This window comes from Oryctolagus cuniculus, chromosome 3 (assembly GCF_964237555.1).
Source record: "Oryctolagus cuniculus chromosome 3, mOryCun1.1, whole genome shotgun sequence".
In the NCBI taxonomy this organism is placed as follows: Eukaryota; Metazoa; Chordata; class Mammalia; order Lagomorpha; family Leporidae; genus Oryctolagus; species Oryctolagus cuniculus.
The window spans coordinates 121,201,312-121,210,437 of record NC_091434.1 but is presented as its reverse complement, the minus strand read 5'-3'; positions in this window follow the sequence as shown (position 1 = coordinate 121,210,437).

Genomic DNA, 9,126 nt, shown 5'->3' with positions numbered 1-9,126 from the left:
ATTCAAGGCACATCGAATGATTACTATTCAATACATATATTTAGCATTAATTTTTTAAAAAGTTTATTTTCATCTACTTGAAGGCAGAGAAACAGAGGTATCATCTATCCATTGGTTAATTTCCCAAATGGCCACAACAGTCAGGGATGGGCCAGGCCAAAACCAGGAAGCCAGAACTCCATCTGTGTTTCCCATGTGGGCAACAGGAGCCCAAGTACTTGAGCCATCGTCTGCTGTTTCCCAGGATGCATTATCAGGAAGTTGGATTGGAAGCAGAGTAGTGGGAATGGAACCCCCAGACGCTCTGGTAGGGGATGCAGGTGCCCCAAGTGACAGCTTAACCCTCTGCGTCACAACATGCACTCCCAAAACATAGTTTTACAATGTGTGTATTCCCATTTCATTTGAAAAGCAAAGAGAGAGAGAGAGGGAGAGAGGCTGAGCTAGGTCAAAACCAGGAGCCCAGAACTCAATCTTGGTCTCCCACACGGGCGGCAGGGACCCAAGTACTTGAGCCATCATCTGCTGCCTCCTAGGGTGCACCTTAGCAGGAAGCTGGAATTGGAAGTGGAGCCGGGGCTCAAACCCAGGCACTCTGATACAGGGCCCAACATCCCAGGTGGCATCTTAGCTGCTGTGCCAAACATCTGCCTGTCCTCGATACATGCTGGATGAATGAATATGCCACAATGTGTCAAGCTAGCATTATTTAAAAAGCAATCATGGGGGCCAGCACTATGGCGTAACAGGTAAAGCCGCTGCCTGAAGTGCTGGCATCCCATATGGGCACCAGTTCAAGTCCTCGCTGCTCCACTTACAATCCAGCTCTTTGCTATGGCCTGGGAAAGCAGTGGGAGATGGCCCAAGTCCTTGGGCCCCTGCACCCATGTGGGAGACCCAGAAGAAACTCCTGGCTCCTGGCTTTGGATTGGCACAGCTCTGGCCATTGCATCTATTTGGGGAAAAAATCAGCAGATGGAAAACCTCTCTCTCTCTCTCTCTCTCTCTCTCTCTCTCTCTCTCTCTCTTTCTGCCTCTGCCTTTCAAATAAATAAATAAATATTTTTTGAAAAAAAAAAAAGGAATCATATTGCCTTCTCTGAGCCTAGAGATGTAAGAGCTTTTTATAAGATCTCATTTTTATTTTATTTTTTTGTTTGTTTGTTTGTTTGCAAGCTCAGGGAGGGGTTGGGATGAAGGTAAGGCAGGGATGGTTCCTTAACACCAATGAAATGTGGCTCACCTTCACGTTGCAGTGGTTAAAGGCAGCCCTTGTGTCAGATGTGGAAGGCGGTGATTCAGAGAGCGCACGCACCTGCCCCCGTGTGGCCACAGGGCTGTCCTCTGTCCTCTCTGCTGTAATCTTGCCTGCAGAGTACTTAATCCTCCTGACTTGCCAGGGAGCACCACGCCAGTCCGTCATGGTGGCGGCTTCTTGCTGAATGGACCCAGTGAGCAAGAGGCCGAAAGTACCTCTGACGCATTAGAAACCCAGAGTTCTAGAAGGTGGGAACCGGACCCATCCCGGTACTAAGCACGGGCTCAGGTAGGACCCAGCGAATGGAAAGCACACTGCACGTTTCACACAAAAGGGGTTTAATTCTAGGAATCCATTGCACAGATGCCAGAGTCTCATGAATGAAACGGACGAGCACCATAGGCGGCAGCTCCCCTGCCTCGGGCTGGGAGGACAGGAGGGGAGAGGTGGCACTCCCTGGACCCGGAGCTAGAAGGGTGGCGGCCTGGGACTGCTGCTGGCTCCTCCGACAGGGGCTGTGGGCCAGTGCCCAGCATGCCTCAGCAGTAGGGGGCTAGAAACTTCCACACTGACTCGAGGGGGGCCCCCGTGGCTACAAGCAGGAGGCTCCCTTCCTCTCCTCGCAGCCTACAGTCTCCCCCGGCACTGCCATCCTCAAAGCCAGACGGGATAGCGAGTGACAAGGGCATCTGGGAAACGCACTTGCAGGCCCCTAGGCCAGGCGGTGCTGGGCTCGGCCTGAGCAAGCCCGGCTCACAGAGGCTACAGTGTGGCTTCACGGCTGAGCTGAAGGGAGAAGGTTGCCTCTGCTTCTCCTGGACTGCCGGGAGCGGCTCCTTCTGCTCTTGGTCAAAACCTTTAAAGTTCTGGGCCTTGTCCCAGTGATGGTGAAGGTTGTCACCGTCCCTGGACTGCCTGGCAGCCGAGGGCTTGCTGAGCTCCTGGCTTCCAGCTGTTAAAGCTGCAGGGCCTGGATCCACACTAGTGGCAGGAAAAAGCCGAGGTCTGCTGCAGTTTTCCATCTGAGCCCCCTGTGGGGTCAGTGGGACACCTGCCAAGAGCTCCTGTCTCCCAATTGTTTTATTTATTTATTTATCTGAAAGGCAGAGTTACAGGGAGAGGGGGAGACAGAAAAAAAAAGAGGTCTTCCATTCGCTGGTTCACTCCTCAAATGGCTGCAATGGCCAGGGCTGGGCCAGGCTGAAGCCAGGAGTCAGGTACTCCATCCAGGTCTCCCACGTGGGTGGCAGGAGCCCCAAGAACTTGGGCCATCTTCTGCTGCTTTCCCAGAGGCATTAGCAGGGAGGTAGATCGGAAGTGGAGCAGCTGGGACTCGAACAGGTGCTCATATGGGATGCCAGCGTCACAGGCTGTGGCCTAACCCGCTGTACCACACCACCAGCCCAAGGCTGTCCTAGGACAGTGAGTTTAAGTTTCTCAGAGATGGATGCACAGGTGTACACATGAGTGCTTTGCTCCTTGCTTACTGTTTTGTTAGGAGACTTTAATGTGCAGATGTGTTGGGGCACCCACGACTTGGGACAGATCATGGGCCCCTGACCACAAGGCAAAGGCGGGACCTGGGCACCCAGGAGGGCTGCTGGCAGAGGAAGGCAGTGGGCAGCCCTGGGGCTTCTCAGGGACATCAGAAAGTGTGAGCAGACACAAGGGGTCCCTATGCACTTGGCATGTAGCCAATTCATTAGCCTCCAGCAAGGTTGCTGGGGGCCTGTATTTACTGTGACAAAGAAAGAGACAGTGGGAAGGGGGAGCTCCCTAAGGAACTGCCTCCCTAGATGCAGCTGGCTGAGGCTTTAATAGCAAGGCTTAGGCGAGTGTCCTGGATATAGAAAATGGGGAGGGAGGGGTCAGGGTTGTGGTGCAGTGAGTTAAGCCACCGCCTGCGATACCGGCATCCCCTGTGAGCACCAGTTCCAGTCCCGGCTGCTCCACTTCTGATCCAGCTCCCTGCTGATGCACCTAGAAATGCAGCAGCAGATGACCCAAGTGCTTGGGCCCCTGCCACCCACATGGGAGACCTGGATGGAGTTCCAGGCTCCTAGCTTTGGCCTGGCTGTTGAGGGCATCTGGGGAGGGAACCAGCAGATGGAAGATTCTCTCTCTCTCTCTCTCTCTCTCTCTCTCTCTTCCTTTCAAATAAATGTTTTAAAGAAGAGAGAAACCAAATGGGGAGCAAGAGTGTCCATGCTGTAGAAGCAGAGCATACTTCACGTAGATTGTATATCCAAAAACCTAGCTCATTCTGTTCCCTTGCAGCTTGGCTTGGGCCAGGTGGTTCAGGAGCACCCTCTGAGTCCGAGGTGGCGAGATGAAGTTTCCAGGAGCATCCTCTGTCTCTGCCCCTATTCCTGTGTCCCTCTTTTGCCTAAATCCTGTGCTCTGGGTTAGAAAAGGGACCCTTTGAATGGAAATCACTGAACAGACACAGAGCAATGAAAACATCAAATACTGACACGGAAGCGAAGCTAAGTTACTCTGCTTGCCTGACAATCTCAGTCCTCACCAGGGTCCGCACCAGATCTCAGGAAGGCTCCTCCCAAGCCCCACGGAGCTCCAGTGCTGGGCACAAGACTGTGTTTGACTGACAGCAAAATTCAATGCGGCAATGCATAGCATGAGTATCTTCTGACTTCTCAGGGCGAAAGATCTTCAGGGAGAAACTGCATTCTTGAAGTCTTGGAACCTGGGAAGCCGGCACACGTGACCTCCCAGCCTGCCCCCCCCCCCCCCATCTTTCTTCCAACCCATGCATGCTGTCAGACAGAGGGGCCAGGGAGAAAGGGCCCAGGAGGGCTGGGAGGGGGATGGGCAAGGGTCTGTGCAGAGAGCGAGGCTGGAGAGCACAGACCTGCGCACAGGTGGACCCAGCCCTGGGCCCCCTGCCCCAGTTCTGGCTGGGAAGGAATGCAGCTGTTCTGGCCTTTGGGTATTTTTGTCTCAGCGCCTTGATGGGACAACAATAGCTCTGTTTCTGCCAGCCGCCAGATTTAGCCTCCAAACCTCTGCTACATCGTTTTCTCTTGCCTGCTCAGGAAGAGGACTTTAAACTCCCTCAAAACTCCCTCAAGTTGGAACTGAGTTTTTGTCTGCTCCTTTTTTTTTTTTTTAAGATAGTTATTTGAAAGGGGGAATGACAGAGACAGACAGACAGACAGATCTCCCATCTGCTGGTTCATTCCCCCAAATGGCCTCAGTAGCCAGGTCTAGGCCAGGCTGAGCCAGGAGCCTGGAACTCCATCCAGGTCTCCCATGTAGGTTCAGAGGTGGAAGCACTTGAGCGTTTCTGCTGCCTTTCCCAGGTGCGTTAGCAGAGAGCTGAATCAGAAGCAAAGCAGCCAGGACTCGAGCTCTGATACAGGGATGTTCTTGTCACAGGAAGTGGCTTAGTCTTCTGTGCCACAACTCCAGCTCCTGTTCATTTTTTAAAATTTGTATTTACTTGATATAAAGAGAGTGAGCGAGCGAGAGAGAGCACTTCCATCCACTGCTTCTCTCCCCAAATGCCCACAACAAGTTGGGTGGGGGTGGGGGACTCGATCCAGGTCTCCCGCATAGTGTCAGGAGCTCAGTCACTGGGGCCCTCACTGTTGCCTCCCAAGATCCACATCAGCAGGCAGCTGGAGTCAGAAGCCAGAGCTGGATGAGCTGGATAATGGACCTCAGCACTTCTGCACGGGACATGAGCATCTTTATCGCTAACCAAACCCCTACCCTGATTTGGTTTTTTAAAGAGATGACTTGAATCCTGCTTTTGGATCTCCGGTACCATGGAGTCCCTGCTGCCCACAGGGAAGCACTGCTCCCGGGAGAGGCACCAGGCGCATTAGGGCCTTGCCGTAGGTTTTCGTGCCCTTTGCCCTCTGCCCTTGCCCAGCCCCCCCAGGGAGGAGGGAGAGGTGAGGAGCAGAGGCTGCTCTGAGGGTCCTTGGGCCTATACTCCCCTCCTTGGGTGTCTGGCCCCTCCAGGAGGGCTCCGATTTGTTTCCTTGTCAGTTTCTGCCTCTGGAATGAGAGAAGAAGTGGATGAAAGACACCTCTCTCTCTCTCTCTCTCTCTCTCTAGCTCTGACTTTCAAATAAATAAATCTTAAAAAATATTTATTTATTTATTTATTTGAGAGGCAGGATTAAAGAGAGAGGGAAAGACAGAGAGAGAGGTCTTCCATCTGCTGGTTCACTCCCCAAATGGCCGCAATGGCCAGAGCTGGGATGATCCGAAGCCAGGAGCCAGGAGTGTCCTCCAGGTCTCCCACGGTGGGTGCAGGGGTCCAAGGACTTGGGCCACCCTCCACTGCTTTCCCAGGACATAGCAGAGAGCTGGAGTGGAAGTGGAGCAGCCGGGACTCGAACCGGTGCCCATATGGGATGCCAGCACGGCAGGCAATGGCTTTACCACAGTGCTGGCCGCCTAAATAACTTCTTATTGGCTACAGTGTAACAAGCATTTTGCATTTTTCAAAAATATTTATTCATTTTTAAAATGTTAAAAAATTTATTTACAGACAGAGTTACAGAGAGAAAGGTCTTAAATCTGCTGGTTCACTCCCCTATTGGCTGCAATGGCCGGAGCTGGGCCAATCTGAAGCCAGGAGCCAGGTGTTTCTTCTGGGTCTCCCACACAGGTGCAGGGGCCCAAAGACTTGGGCCATCTTCTACTGCTCTTCCAGGCCATAGCAGAGAGCTGGATTGGAAGTGGAGCAGCCAGGACTCGAACCGGTGCCCATATGGGATGCCGGCGCTGCAGGTGGCAGCTTTACTTGCTACACCACAGCGCCAGCCCCGCCAAAAGGAGCAGCCGCGCCATTTTCAAACCCCTGCTTTGCATGGGTGTTAGTGAAGAAAGACTCTCCAGTGTCGCTCATGGACCTAGAATCAGATATTTTGCCTCTAGAGAGAAAGACTCGCACAGTGCAGTAACACACAAGCAAGGTTTGCTGTGTCCCTTCCCCAGAGGCCAGCGGGGGGCTCCTCACATCCCCCAGCTAGTGAAGGTCGTGTTTGCAGCTTCAAGGACGCTGGGCCCTTTGTTGGTTCTCTAGGAGCAGGGGTCCGGGAGGTGGTGGCTCCAGGAACCTGGCTGCTGCTCCTGTCTGTCTGAGGGCCCAGCCCCTGTGCCCTCCCTGATGCAAGTCGCCTGATCTGCTACGAGCTTGCCTGAAGAAGACCGAGACACTGAGGAAGGTGGCAGTGCTGTCTAAGGCACAAGAAACCCACCCAGCATCTGAGCTCAAAGTTGCCCCCCCCCCAATACCTTAGCTATGTGAAACCCCATCCTGGCCCCAGAGGCAGTCAGAACATGTCACACCCTGTGGTTATCCTTGGTGTTGGACCTGGATCAAGAGCTGGGAGGGGGGCATATGGGGACATTCTGGAACACTGGTAAGGTTCTGCTTCTTTTTTATTTTCCCCATGAACTTAATTTATTGATTTATTTGCGAGGCAAAAGGTCAAGGAAAGATAGACACAAAGAAAGTGTGCTCCCATCTGTCTTATTCAGTCCCCAGATGCCTGCAGTGGCTCCAGGCCAGGCGCTGAAGCCAGGAGCAGGAATTCAATCCAGTTTTCCCACTTGGGTGGCAGGGACCCAAATACTTGAGTAATCATTGCTGCCTCCTAGGGTCTGCATTAGCAGGAAGCTGGAGTTACGTGGCTTAGCAAGGACAGGAATACAAGCATATTTATTTATTTGAAAATTGAAGTTACAGAGCGGGAGAGACAAAGAGAGGTCTTCCATCCACTGGCTCACTCCCCAAGTGGCCACAATGGCCAGGGCTGAGCTAAGCCAAAGCCAGGAGCCAGGAGCTTCTCCAGGTCTCCTACATGGGTAGCAAGGGCCCAAAAACTTGAGCCATCTTCCATTGCTTTTCCCAGGCACATTAGCAGGGAGCTGGATTGGAAGTGGAGCAACCAGAACAGGAACCAGCACCCATATGGAATACAAATGTCGTAGGCAGTGGCTTTAGTTGGTTTACACAACAAGGGGCCTGACTCAGGCATTTTTATGTGAATGTGTGTATCCTGACCGGTGTCTTAACTGCCTGGCTGAATACCCCGCCTCCTTCCTACCCCCACTCTGTCTTGATTGAGGTGTGAGGATATAGCTGAGCCACTTGTTGAGAATCCTATGCATGTATGTGTAGAGTCTGTGCACTTCTCTGTGTGTACTTACTACTTAGAAAATAACTGACTATATTATTCAAATAATATTCTAATTAAAAGTTGACAGACAATTACCTCTTAGAAGTGGAAAGATTAGGAGAGCAGATGTGTGAGGTGCCAGACTTCAGCACCCAGTTCACACTCACTAGAGTTGGTGCTGGACGGATATGCAAATGAGCTTGGGCAGGAGCAGATCTTCCGTGTATTGGGAAAGAGCAGAATGGGGCTGGAGGAAGTACATGGATTTGGGGTTTGCGTCTGGGTCCCCTGGACCTGCTGAGCAAGTCAGTAGACCTCTCTGAGCCTCCACTGTCTCCTGTAAGAAATAAAGATCTTGGAGCTGGTGCTGTGGCACAGCGGGTTAAAGCCCCGACCTGTAGTGATGACATCCCATATGGGTGCTAGTTCGAGTCCTGGCTGCTCCACTTCTGATCCAGCTCTCTGCTATGGCCTGGGAAAGCAGTAGAAGATGGCCCAAGTCCTTGGGCCCTTCACTAGCGTGGAAGATCTGGAGGAGGCTCCTGGCTCCTGGCTTCGGATCAGCTCGGCTCTGGCTGTTGTGGTCATTTGGGGAGTGAACCAGCGAATGGGGACCTCTCTCTCTCTCTCGCTCTCTCGCTCTCTGGCTCTACCTCTCTCTGTAGCTCTGTCTTTCAAATATATAAAATAAATTAAAAAATAAGGATCTCACAGGTGAGCTGTCATGTGAAACCCTGTATGTGATGCCCCTCTCCACATGATAGAGATGACATGGGAGCTCCTACCCTTGTGGTCTGAAGCCTTGTGCGCTTGCCAGGGCCACGGTGCCCCCTGTGACAGCCAAAGTGACGGGGCAAGCAGGCAGCTTTACAGGTGGATTTGCCACAGCTGTTGAAACCGGAAGCATTTTCTGGCCAAAGCTTTCAAGGCTGTTCTGCAAAGTGAACTCTCCAAGAAACGCTGTGCACCCTTTGCCTTCAAGGAAATCACTCGCAGCGTCCGGCTGCCTTGTCCCACATTAAGCTGATTGCTACTGACCACAGTGCCAAGACAACAGCGCCAGCTACAGTCCTCCTGGAAGCAATAGTGCTCATAGCAACTTTTTGGCTTATGGAGGCTGCTCCCAGCTACTTACTGCCCACAAGGGCCCATCCAGGCCTCCTCTTCCTGCTTCGCTGGCCATCTCAGGAAACTCTGCAGGACGTGGTGTCCATACAGATGAAGATGTCTCTCAGCCGTACTGTTAGTTCTAGGAGGGACAGTCGTGCAACTAGGTTCCCATGGGAACGCACATTGTACAGCCAAGCGCAGGAATGACAGCTGCCACTCACTTGAGACCGCATCTCCCCTGCGATTTCCGAAATTTACTCAGCCGCTAGCAGTGAGCAGGAACGCCCTCTCTGACGGTCCCCGTCCCTCCCACATCCCCTTGGCCCCATAGGGGTAAGAAGCCACATGCCAGAGCTGTGACAGTGGAGATGGTCCACACACTTTGCTCGGAGCACACATTAGAGACCCACGATGAACAGAAGTGTCAAAGGCTTTGGGACAGAGCAATGTGCAGTGCAGGAAGTGACACTGGAGTGTCACGGAGACTAGATGCCTGCCTTCTGTGCTTGCAGACAGCTCCTGGAAAGGAGGGGGCCAGGGACACGCGGCTCCCAGCACTCAGGCTTCCTAAGCAAAACCAGCCCAGGGAGGCACTCAGAA